We start from the raw sequence: 13,220 nt of genomic DNA on the forward strand, positions 1-13,220 counted from the left end.
ATCAAGTACATATACTTTATTTATGTTTGTTATTTGAAATCATGTGCGTAATGCATTACATTTTCTGCTACACTAGGTTGAATTGGCTTCAAACAAGAATACGTATATGAGAAAGAGATTGGCCGATTCTTTAGCATAGCTATAAAAAACCAAGACTTTCAATTACATTTTTCGACGATTAATTATATTATAGTGAAAAAAATTTTAAAATTTAACGTCAAAATCATCGGAGTTGACAAAAAATTACCCCATTTAAACAAAAAATGGATCCAAATAAGAAAAGCTTTGAGAATTAAAGCATTGTATTTTATTCTCAAACTTAGTTTTTCCTTTGGTTAACAAACCCAAGTAGATGTATTATCCACTACTTTGTAATCTTCATCGTAAAACCGTTTGAGAATAAAATACAATGCTTTAATTCCCAAAGCTCTTCTTGTTTGGATCCATTTTTTGTTTAAATGGGATAATTTTTTGTCAACTCCGATGGTTTGACGTTAAAATTCTTAAATTTTTCCATTGTGAAAAAATTAATCGTTGAAAAATGTAACTGCAAGTCTTGGCTTTCCATAGCTATGCTAAAGAATCGACAATAAACACTTCGCCTTCAGCGTATTGTCTTACTGATTTTAGATACTAATGCAACAATTCAATGGGGATGTGATACTAAACCCAGAAATAACAAAGTTTTGAAGGAAGTCCCTGCAAAATAACAATGTAAAATTTAGTCTCTACTTGTATCTATAAAAGGAGAAGAAAAACACTCAAAGGGGTAGACTACATTTTTCTTTGAAAACTTCAATTAGAGAAAAAATGATAGGTATCTTAAAGAGTGAGTAGAAACTTCTCCCGTCAGGGAAAAGTATTTCTAATGTCTTAGGTATATGTAAAATATATATGGTTTGTGGTGTGATAATAATATTATGAAATAAAAAGTTTGGTTTATATACTTCCCTTCTCTAAACTCCATGAATAGTAGTAAGTGAAGGTTGCGATCTTCAGCCCTAGGGAAGAACAAAGTAAGTAGCCGTGAGACTGAGGTCGTGAAGGCGAAAAATTGTTCATAGCCTGAAGGAAAACTACTGAGTTAGTGATAAGGACTATTCACCAAACGAAAAGGAGGAAGGCATACACGCAAAACTTAATATTTCATAATTATTATTGTGAAAAAACAAATTATATCATATTTTATACATTTTTTTGACTTAGAAAATACTTACTACCTATAGGGAAACTAAAATTATTGGTTAAATTAAAACAGTAACATGTTTAAATCAGTATTTATTTGTATACATGCTTACAACATATAAAATATGTTGAAAGATATTCATATCATTTACATCTTGTTAAAAAAAAGTATGGAAACATCGCATTACATTACATCATATCGATAAAGCTATTCCAGAAATGGAAAACGCATATTTGCATACTAGTTCAAGATCTACAAAGCTCCTAATATGAAATTGCTTAGAATACAAGAATATTTTGAATCTAAATATGCCAAAGGCATATTAAAAAGACATCTTTATGCAGCATGACATGTTTTCAAAATTCTGCATAACCCTGTCTGAGACAGCAAGAAAATAATGCTATCAGAGCCATGGAGATAAAAATAAATTAATAATTAAACTCTAAACATGATAAGACCTTTATGGTATTTAGATGAAAGCACTTTAGTAACTATACAAAAAGTAATTAATTTAAATAGAGATCTAAAAGAAATAATCTTACAACTCATCATTGATGAAAAATATAGAGAAGAATTTGAATTCTCACTATATGATTATGGCGAAGAAATGATATATCTAGATAGATCTGATTATTATTTCTCTGAATAAAATGAGCTTGAAAGAAGCTATAGATATATTAAATGATTTAATCGAAAGTCATAAACAAATAGCTTTAAGACTAAAGCCAATAGAGATAGAAATAATATCCTTTAAAGAAAATATTCCAGGAAGAATTACAAGCATAATAAAAAAGGCAGACAAATTTGACAAAAGAGTGAGTAAAAAATACATAAATGAACTCTTAACAGAGAAAGTTGCAAATAAAAGTTCATATCAAAAGGGAAGCCTGGATGAAAAACTCATTTACGAATTTTTGAAAAAACAATCCTAAAAAGAAACTTTGGAAATAGAACAATCTAAGAATGATGAGATTTTAGAAACAAAAACAAAAATAGAAAAAAAAAAACAAAGAAAAATACTGAAGAACAAAATGAATGAACTAGATGAACTAGTTTTTGCATTAGAAGACCTTGATCTATCTGACCAAAAACTAAAAATTTTGTTGAACAAAGGGGATACAGGAGGACCTCAAGAAAAATTCGAAGTCGGAGATGGATCAAAATCCATAAAAGAAGAAATCTGGCACCAAACAGAGGAAGAAAATTTTGCACCAAAAGCAAAAAAGAAGAAAAACTTTGTGAGTCAATACCATAATAATAATAAATCAAAATACATGTCTAATAGACTCCCAAGCGGAGATGCAGGGTCAACCTAATTCTTAGATCTGCAAAAGAGAACCAGAAATAGATCTAGATATCTGGGCTCAGAATATATTTCTATTCTTTTTACTAGGAAAAGGAATAAGTTATTCTGATGACGAAAAATATACAATAATGATAAAAACTTTTTCTGAAAAAGTAAGCAACTGGTACACCGAATTATCCAATGATGCAAAAAGAATCATAAAAAATAATACTATAGAAGGATTTAAAGAATCCCTTCAAGAAGGAATAAAAAACCTTGTACAATTCATAGGAAACGAATTTCTAGATGGAGAAGGAACCACCACCAAAAATAAAGAAAAAGAAAGAGTAATGCAAAAGAGCAACTAGAAAAACTGCAAATTTACAAAATGAGTTATATTCAAGAATACACTTGTGAATTTCGAAGAATATTATTACAAAATATTTGACAGTAGTAAGGAAATGCTACCTTATCTTGAAAAATACTTTCAGAAATTACCCAACTTTTGGGCCAAATACTTTAGAGAAGAATACGAAAAAGAAACTATTGAAGGAGATACTCTGGGTCAAAGGATATCTTTTTAAAAAAATAGACTTGGACAACTTTGTATGTCACACAATATACAAAGAAAGGCCAAAAGAATAAATACCCAAATATAATGTTTAGATACTAATGCAGCAACTCATAGGGATGTGATACTAAACCCTACAAAAAAACGAAGGAAATATAAAAAGGGTTAATTAAACGAAAAAATATTTCCAAACAAAACTATATACCCAAAAGAAGGTATTATAAAAACAAAAATAATTTCAAAAGACCAAAATCTCCAGAAAAATGCAAATGCTACAACTGTGGAGAAGAGGGACATAAAAGTTATGACTGTAACAAAAAAAGAGTAAAAATATCAAAAATTGATAGACAAGAAATTGATTCAGATCTAGAATCAATAACCTCAATAAAAAGTGATGACTTCTATGAAGAAATATATGAAGAATTTTCATCTAGCTCAAAAGAAGAATCTGACTAATGAATAAAGAAATACAAAAAGAAGAACAAAATTCAGTTCAAATCTTAGAAACTGAAGAAGATCAGAGGGGATACGCCCTAAAAGCAACTTTTGATGAAGATTTATTCAAAAAAATCCAAGGGTTACAATTAAAGTTAAAAAATGAGGATAATATATTTAACAGAATGCAAAGAATGTTTGCAAGAAATAAAATTTCTTATCATGAATATCAAGAAATATAAAAGGTAATAGAAATTACCCAAACAACAGGAAGACATAAATTAAATATGTTAACTAAACCAATGATTGAACAAATCCTTCAAAAATTTTCAGAAAAGAAAAGGAAAAAAATGAATTATGTTCATTTAGGAGGAATCCAAATACTAGTCAAATCGACTTTCAAAGAGGGAATTCATTGCCCTATTGTTGTAAATCTTTCAGATGAAAGAAGGAAATCTTGGTATAGTAGAAGGTAATCTGGCATATACCAAACTTCTATTCACATACTATCCCAAATATAGTCAATCGCTTAAAGATGCAGACTTTAATGATGCAGTAAATTTACATTTTCAGGTTAAAAGACATGACCTATATAAATCAGGTAATCATATTATGAGCATTTATTATCAAGCTCTATATACAGCCACAAACTCCAATTATGAAAATGTGTAAAAAATAAAGGAGTGATCGAAATAGATCAAGAATGTGCAGGAACTGCAATAATTATAGAAACGGAAATTCAACATGCACAAATTCCAGAAAAATATGAAATTTGATTTTGAAAAACACAGGAAATAGAAAGTTCGAATAATAACCCTAAACTTTCTATAGAATATGATACTATAAAGAAAATTTTATCAAATAGATATTCTAAGAAAATTCTTGAAACATCCAACAGTTCAAAAATCATAGGAAGAATCTTCAATGGAACAAAATGGACAAAACAAGAAATACTAGTACGAACTAGCGCTACGGCCAATCATGTCAATGGTATCATTTTTGAAGGTTTGCCAATATATGAAGGAACACCTTATACGTATAAAACCTTTGAAGGTAACAGTTACAATTGTAAAAAAAATGGTAGAATTACCAATACAATTAGATACAATCAGGAAAACTGTACCCTATTTTATTACTAATCACGAATGTGATCATAATCTTATTCTAGGAAACCTATTCTTTACTAGTCTAAATGACTACAATATAGGTAAAGAAGGAATAGAAATAAGCTATAAAAATGAAACATGTTTCATACCAAAAAATTAAAATGCCCAAAGAAACATCTTTTAGGGTATCAGTGTTCATAGAAATAACTCTCTATGATACTAAATTAACAACCTGTTGTCAAATTGATAATGGATCTGAAGCTAGCTTAGCAAAATCTTTTTTAATAAAAGATTGGGATATCAATAAAAATAACATATCTATGATAGGTATTACAAGTAACAAAGAAAGACTATCACAGTCAAAAGAAAAGGTAGAAATAATTTTAGGATCTAAAATTGTTTCAATAAATAAATTATTTGCATATGATAAACTGGAGACAGATATATTATTAGGAAATGATTTTCTCCTTCAATTTCAGGATTATCATCAAACATTATATATGATAAGCCTTAAAACTCCTTGTGGATATTTTATTAAAGTCCCAAGAAAATAAAATTCTTACACTCTTGAAAAAGAGAATGGAAATTATAAAAGAAAATATCTAGAACAAATGACTTAATCTTGAATGGATAAAAGAAAATTTACAAATATCATATGGTGAAAATCCCTTAGAAAAATGAGAAAAAATCAAGAAAAGGTTAATTTAACGCTTAAAGATCCCAGCGTCATCGTTAGAGTAAGACCAATGCTCTACAATGAAGAAGACAAAATTGAGTTCAAAACTCAAATTAAGGAATTAATTAATTTAAAATTAATCAGACCTAGTAAAAGCCCTCATAGCAGTCTGGCATTTATGGTAAGAAACCACGCCGAAATAAAAAGAGGAAAAGCTAGAATGGTCATAAATTACCAGGAATTAAATAAAAAATGTGTTTTTGATGGATATTTTATCCCTAATAAAAATAATTTAATCAACCTTGCAAAAGAAAAAAACTTATTTTTCAAAATTTGACTGTAAAAGTGGATTTTGACAGATAAAACTTGAAGAAAAGGCTATACCATTAACAACATTTAGCACTCCCAATGGTCACTATGAATGGATAGTAATGCCATTTGGATTAAAAAATGTCCCACAAATTTTTCAAAGAAAGATGGATAAAATATTTTCTGATAAGAAATTTTTAATTGTCTACATAGACGATATTCTAATATGTTCTAAAGCATATCAAGAACATCTAACACATCTAAAAGAATTTTCAAAAATATGTATAAAAAATGAAATCATTTTAAGCCATAAAAAGGCAGAGACAAATAAAAATGAAATAGAATTCTTAGTAATGATTATTTCAAAAAATGGAATAGAGTTACAAACTCACATCTCTAAAAAAAATAATAGAATTTCCTGACAATTAACAACTAAACATGAAATACAAAGATTTCTAGGATGTCTAAATTATGCAGGTGAATTTATTTCGGATCTAGCAAAGAAAAAGAATATACTGCAAAAATTAAAAAGAAAATCCAATAGACTTGAATGGATTGAGGAACACACCCACTGTGTTAAAAAAACTAAAAGAAGAATGTGCAAATCTACCAAAGTTAAGATTACCAGACGAAAATGATAATCTAATCATACAAACAGATGCCTCCGATTATCATTGGGGAGCATTACTACAAACAGACTTAAACGAAATCTGCAGGTACACCAGCGGAAGGTTTAAATAATATGAAACCAGGTATTCTACAAATGAAAAAGAATTACTAGAAATTGTTAAGAGGAATAAGAAAATTTTCGACTTTTCTGTTACCCAAACAATTTATTATTAGAACAGACAATACGCAAGTGTCAGGATTAATATTTAATAAACTTCCTTCTGAATCACAATACAGAAGATTACATCGATGGCAGGTTTTATTGTTATTTTATTCTTTTAAGATAGAATACATTAAAGGAACTAACAATTCTCTTGCAGACTTCCTTTCAAGAAATGTCCAATATGGACAATCAGACAAAAATCCTGGTCAACGGGATATATGAACGGATGCAAACTATGGACAAGTCCATAGATGATAAAAGCAACAACCTATTTAAAATTCGTGATGAATTGGCAAGCTTGTCAGAACAAGCAATAATGATGCAGTCTGAGATTAATCAACTCGGTACTGAACAAGCCAAAAATATGAGTGAATTTTTACTCCTATGTGAATATTTGGATACATATCCAAAACGGAATTCAAATCCAAAAGGGAATATTACTCGCAACAAAGTGGCAAGAGATGTTCCACTAGCACATAGTGCCAAAAACATCTCGACGGTAAGCAAGGATATACCAAATCCTTAAGTCTAAGGACGAAGTAAAAAACCTAGCAATTGATAAATCAAAAGATGCTATTTCTTCAAAAGAAGAACAAGGCACATCATCAGCGAAAGTTGAAAAAATTATCCATGAAAAATCAGAAAGCAGCTCTAAGAAAGTTCTTACGGGAATTAAAAATTTTTCATCTTTTCAGGTTGGAAAGCAGAATCCAAAAGAAGAATATCTTGCATTTACAAGATATATCTATAATCTTCCAGAAGAAAGTGGAGAAACATATGGAGTATTAAGAACAACCAGCTTGTTTTCTCGAATTTTCATATTTTCAAATAAATCACCAGGGTTTACAGCCCAATTATTCAAATTCGATTATCTAGATCGAGTTTATACCAAACCAGATCTATAAGAAATATCTCAATTACCATCACAGTTTGTTAAATCAATAAGACAATACGCTGAAGGCGAAGGTGTTTATTGCCGATTCTTTAACATAGCTATGGAAAGCCAAGACTTGCAGTTACATTTTTCAACGATTAATTATATCACAGTGGAAAAATTAAAGTATTTTAACGTCAAAGCCATCGAAGTTGATAAAAAATTACCCCATTTAAACAAAAAATGGATCCAAACAAGAAGAGCTTTGGGAATTAAAGCATTGTATTTTATTCTCAAACGATTTTACGATGAAGATTACAAAGTATTGGATAATACATCTACTTGGGTTTTGCTAACCAGAGGAAAAACTAAGTCCAAAATCTTAAGGGAAAAAATTATTGATTTTGACCTTCACAGGTTGGAAGCAACAGAAGAAACTTGGAAATTGGCCTTTAAGTTCCTTGAACACAAGCACTCGTCAAATGTAGAAGAATAATTGAAAATGAAGAAGTAAAGCTGTAAAAGACAATGTAGACAGTCAGATATCGACAAAAGAAAAGACGTAAGCACTTACGTCTTGAAGAAAGAGACAAAAGATAAAAGAATCTTATCTTATCTCAACTTTATCTCTTTAGTCAAAAGAGAAATCTAATCATGTCGGCCATCAGCATCTTCCACAACGATGATTGAAGGACGAAAGAAGAAATAACAAAATTTTAAGGGAAGTCCCTGCAAAACAACAATGCAATATTTAGTCCCTCCTTTATGGTATTTAGATGAAAACACTTTAGTAACTATACTAAAATTAATATATTAATATTAAACTCTAAACATGATAAGACCTTTATGGTATTTAGATTAAAACACTTTAGTAACTATACTAAAAGTAATTAATTTAAATAGAGATCTAAAAGAAATAATCTTACAAATCATTGATGAAAAATATAGAGAAGAATTTAAATTCTCACTATATGATTATGGCGAAGAAATGATATATTTAGATACATCTGATTATTATTTCTCTGAATAAAATGAGCTTGAAAGAAGCTATAAATATATTAAATGATTTAGTTGAAAGTCATAAACAAATAGCTTTAAGACTAAAGCTAATAGAAATAGAAATAATATCCTTCAAAGAAAATATTATGGGAAGAATTACAAACATAATAGAAAAGACAGACAAATTTGACAAAAGAGTGAGTAAAAAATACATAAATGAATTCTTAATAGAGAAAGTTGCAAACAAAAGTTCATATCAAAAGGGAAGCCTGGATGAAAAACTCATTCACAAATTTTTGAAAAAACAATCCTAAAGAAACTTTGGAAATTGGTCACTGGAGATAACTCTCTTCGATTATTCTTGGGATGGGAGGGAGTAGGTCTTGCTTCATATTTGTTAATTCATTTCTGGTTTACACGACTTCAGGAGTGAAACGACCCCAAAAATGCCCGAAAATGTGCTTCGAAAACACCTAAAATTGTAATTTCCATATATCTCAAAATCCGTGCATCATTTCGGAAATTCGACTTCATATTCTTATTCAGGGGGTCAAAGTGAGTGGGAAATGAGTCTAACCCGAATTTTAGAACAACCGTATCAAAATTCGAAAATCGCAAAAAATGCGATTTTGAGGGTCAACTTTAAAGGGGCATATCTCTCAGCACACAAGGAACTGGAAGGAGCTCAAACTATCAAAATTAAAGCTCTGTGAGTTAGCTTTCCAACGCAATTTGTTTCACCTCATTCCGAGTTAGGATGAAGGAGTTATGACCATTTTCGTAAAACCTGTCCGGCAGAAAATGCAAATTCCAGTAGCCGAAAACACTGTTCACCCGCCTCAATTTTTTTTCTAAGTGTTGGGACGTTTTTTTATAAAAAGGGGACATATCCATACTTAGTCATTTAACTTCAAAACATCCAAAAACTCTCTCTAAACCCTCTCCAAAAATTCCACCAAGATCATCAACCAAATTCAAGGATCCCAAGCTTTAATTCCGGATTCAAGATTCAATCTCAAGCAATTCTCCATTCCAATCTTCATCAAGAATTCTCCAAAGTTGAGGTATGTGGGTTGATTGTGGAAACCTTCCTTTCCACAAGTCCAACCATTTATCCTCTATTTTACTTCAAGTTTATGGGTCCTTATGATCATTTATGAACTCTTGAATTATGGAATTATTACTACACATCCTATTATGGTCTATTTTTGTATATTATCATGAAATGGAATGATTATATGATGTTTATGGTTTTCATGCCTCCATGATCAAATTATGAAGGTTGTTATATATGTATATATATATGTATGTTGTTGGTGGGCTGTTTTATATGGATTTTGAAATTGGTTGGACTTAGTACTCTTGAAACACATGATTTTATTTACATGAACAAGTAGCCCACCATATGTTTGATAAAATGCCATTTATAGAATTCTTATGAAATGGAAGGTCCAATGTACGTCCTATGAGTCGGATGATTATATAAGTATTGAAATGATGATGAAATGGATACATGTATATGATTTTCTCTATATAGTGTGTGAGTCGACCAAGCCTAGCTCGGGGGGTTGTAGGCCCGGGTAACCGTATCAAGGGGTTGGTACCTTGGTTGCCTAGTACGGGGGGTAGTAGGCCCGTATAACCGTATCGAGGGGTTTGTACCTTGGTTGCCTAGTACGGGGGGTAGTAGGCCCGTATAACCATATCGAGGGGTTTGTACCTTGGTCCCTAGCTCGGGGGGTGGTAGGCCCGGGTAACCACATTGAGGGGTTTGTACCTCTTTCGCCTCTCCAAGGGGGTGGTAGGCCTTGGAAATACTATATTGATGGTCACTCACTACACATATACTATGCCCTACTAAATATGATTTTTATATAAGCATCATTATACATATCATCTCATTAATATGCTATCTATCGGGTACGATTATGCATTTTGCCTATGATGTCCATCCCTTGTTGCATTGCATTGCATCCCATATACTTAGTACATTCAAACGTACTAACGCATACTCTATGCCTACATGATGTCACCATGTAGGGACCGGAGCACCGCTTGACCCTCGTCCTCCGCGTGGCTAATACGATTTTCTATCAAGGTTATTGGTGAGTCCTCCATTCCGGGGACGTTGCTTATGATCTTTTGCTATGTATAAGACTTTTCCTTTTAGTTATGTTTTGTCTATGAGGGTGAGCCCAGTTGTTTGTCTTGGCCCCCGCTAAAGTACCTATGTTTAGAGGTGGTGTTGGACAAGTTGTGTATTATGTTTGAGCTTGATTCATCTATGGTATTTATGTATCATTTCTTCTTTTTTTTTTCTTGCTCCCTTAGTCCCGATTTCCCCCTTGATTATGCTTATCGCTTATGGTCATTTTAATTGCTTCCGCGACCAATGATGTGTAAGATACGCTATGAGGCTTGTTTGGGGTTCCTTCGGGTTCCCCATTCGCCGGTCACGTCTAGGCCCTAGGCTTGGGTCGTGACAAGGAGTCTCTTAAGAAAGGACAAAGAAAAATTTATATCATGTTTACATCGATCGATTACCTTCTGACTCTTGTGGGACTTCATCCCATCTCGTGAGGGGATCTTTGATGCGGCATTACCGGTGTTGGCTAGAACAATCTAAGAATGATGAGATTCTAGAAACAAAAACAAAAATAGAAAAAAATGAAACAAAGAAAAATACTGAAGAACAAAATGAATGAACTAGATGAACTAGTTTTTGCATTATAAGACCTTGATCTGATCAAAAACTAAAAGTTTTGATGAACAAAGGGGATACAAGAGGACCCCAAGAAAAATTTGAAGTCGGATATGGATCAAAATCCATAAAAGAAGAAATCTGGCACCAGACAGAGGAAGAAAATTTTGCACCAAAAGCAAAAAAGAATAAAACCTTTGTGAGTCAATACCATAATAATAATAAATCAAAATACATGTCTAATAGACTCCCAAGCGGAGATGCAGGGTCAACCCAATTCTTAGATCTGCAAAAGAGAACCAGAAATAGATCTAGATATATGAGCTCAGAATATATTTCTATTCTTTTTACTAGGAAAAGGAATAAGTTATTCTGATGACGAAAAATATACAATAATGATAAAAACTTTTTCTGGAAAAGTAAGCAACTGGTACACCGGATTATCCGATGATGCAAAAAGAATCATAAAAAATAATACTATAGAAGGATTTAAAGAATCCCTTCAAAAAGGAATAAAAAAACCTTGTACAATTCATAGGAAACGAATTTCTAGATGGAGAAGGAACCACCACCAAAAATAAAGAAAAAGAAAGAGTAATTGCAATAGAGCAACTAGAAAAATTGTAAATTTGTAAAATGAGTTATATTCAAGAATACACTTGTGAATTCGAAGAATATTATTACAAAATATATGACAGTAGTAAGGAAATGCTACCCTATCTTAAAAAATACTTTTAGAAATTACCCAACTTTTGGGCCAAATACTTTAGAGAAGAATACGAAAAAGAAAATATTGAAGGAGATACTCTGGGTCAAAGGATATCTTTTTTTAAAATAACTTGGACCACTTTGTATGTCACACAATATACAAAGAAAAGCCAAAAAAATAAATGCCCAAATATACTGCTTATATACTAATGTAGCAACTCAATGGGGATGTGATACTAAACCCTACAAAATAAACGAAGGAATTATAAAAAAGGGTTAATTAAATGAAAAAGTATTTCAAAACAAAACTATATACCCAAAAGAAGATATTATAAAAAGAAAAATAATTTCAAAAGACCAAAATCTATTGAAAAATGCAAATGTTACAACTGTGGAGAAGAGAGACAAAAAAGTTACGATTGTAACAAAAAGAGAGTAAAAATATCAAAAATTGATAGATAAGAAATTGATTCAAATCTAGAATCAATAACCTCAATAAAAAGTGATGACTTCTATGGAAAAAAATATATGAAGAATTTTCATCTAGCTCAGAAGAAGAATCTGACTAATGAATAAAGAAATACAAAAAGAAGAACAAAATTCAGTTCAAATCTTAGAAACTGAAGAAGATCAAAGGGGATGCGCCTTAAAAGCAACTTTTGATGAAGATTTATTCAAAAAATTCCAAGGATTACAATTAAATTTAACAAATGAGGATAATATATTTAACAGACTGCAAAGAATGTTTGCAAGAAATAAAATTTCCTATCATGAATATCAGAAAATATAAAAGGTAATAGAAATTACTCAAACAACAGGAAGACATAAATTAAATCTGTTAACTAAACCAATGATAGAACAAATCCTTAGAGAAATTTCAGAAAAAAAAGGAAAAAAATGAATTATGTTCATTTAGGAGGAATCCAACTACTAGTCATATCAACTTTCAAAGAGGAAATTAATTGCCCTACATTTGTAAATCTTTCAGATGAAAGATTCATAAATGCAAGAGAAGGAAATCTTGGTCTAGTAGAAGGTAATCTTGCATTTACCAAACTTCTATTCACATACTATCCCAAATATAGTATATCCCGTAAAGATGCAGACTTTAATGATGCATTAAACTTACATTTTCATGTTAAAAGAAATGACCTATTTAAACCAGGTAATCATATTATGAGCATTTATTATCAAGCTCTATATACAGTCATAAACTCCAATTATGGAAATGTGTACAAAAATAAAGGAATGATTGAAATAGATCAAGAATGTGCGGGAATTGCAAGAATTATAGAAGTAGAAATTCAACATTCACAAATTTCAGAAGAATATGAAATTCAATTTGAAAAAACACAGAAAATAGGAAGTTCGAATAGTGACCCTAGACTTTCTATACAATATGGAAGAAATTCTCTATAGAAATTTTTATCGAATAGATATTCTAAGAAAATTCTTGAAACATCCAACAGTTCAAAAATTATAAGAAGAATCTTCAATGGAACAAAATGGACAAAACAAGAAATACTAGTACAAACTGG

At 30.8% G+C, this 13,220-nt stretch overlaps 1 protein-coding gene across 2 annotated transcripts in view; it reads left to right on the forward strand.

The window, feature by feature from the left end:
• Positions 1-13,220, forward strand: part of LOC125869149 (agamous-like MADS-box protein AGL9 homolog) — a 594,250-nt gene that overhangs the window by 201,427 nt on the left and 379,603 nt on the right. The window lies entirely within an intron of this gene.

Source organism: Solanum stenotomum, chromosome 6 (genome assembly GCF_019186545.1).
Source record: "Solanum stenotomum isolate F172 chromosome 6, ASM1918654v1, whole genome shotgun sequence".
Classification (NCBI taxonomy): domain Eukaryota; kingdom Viridiplantae; phylum Streptophyta; class Magnoliopsida; order Solanales; family Solanaceae; genus Solanum; species Solanum stenotomum.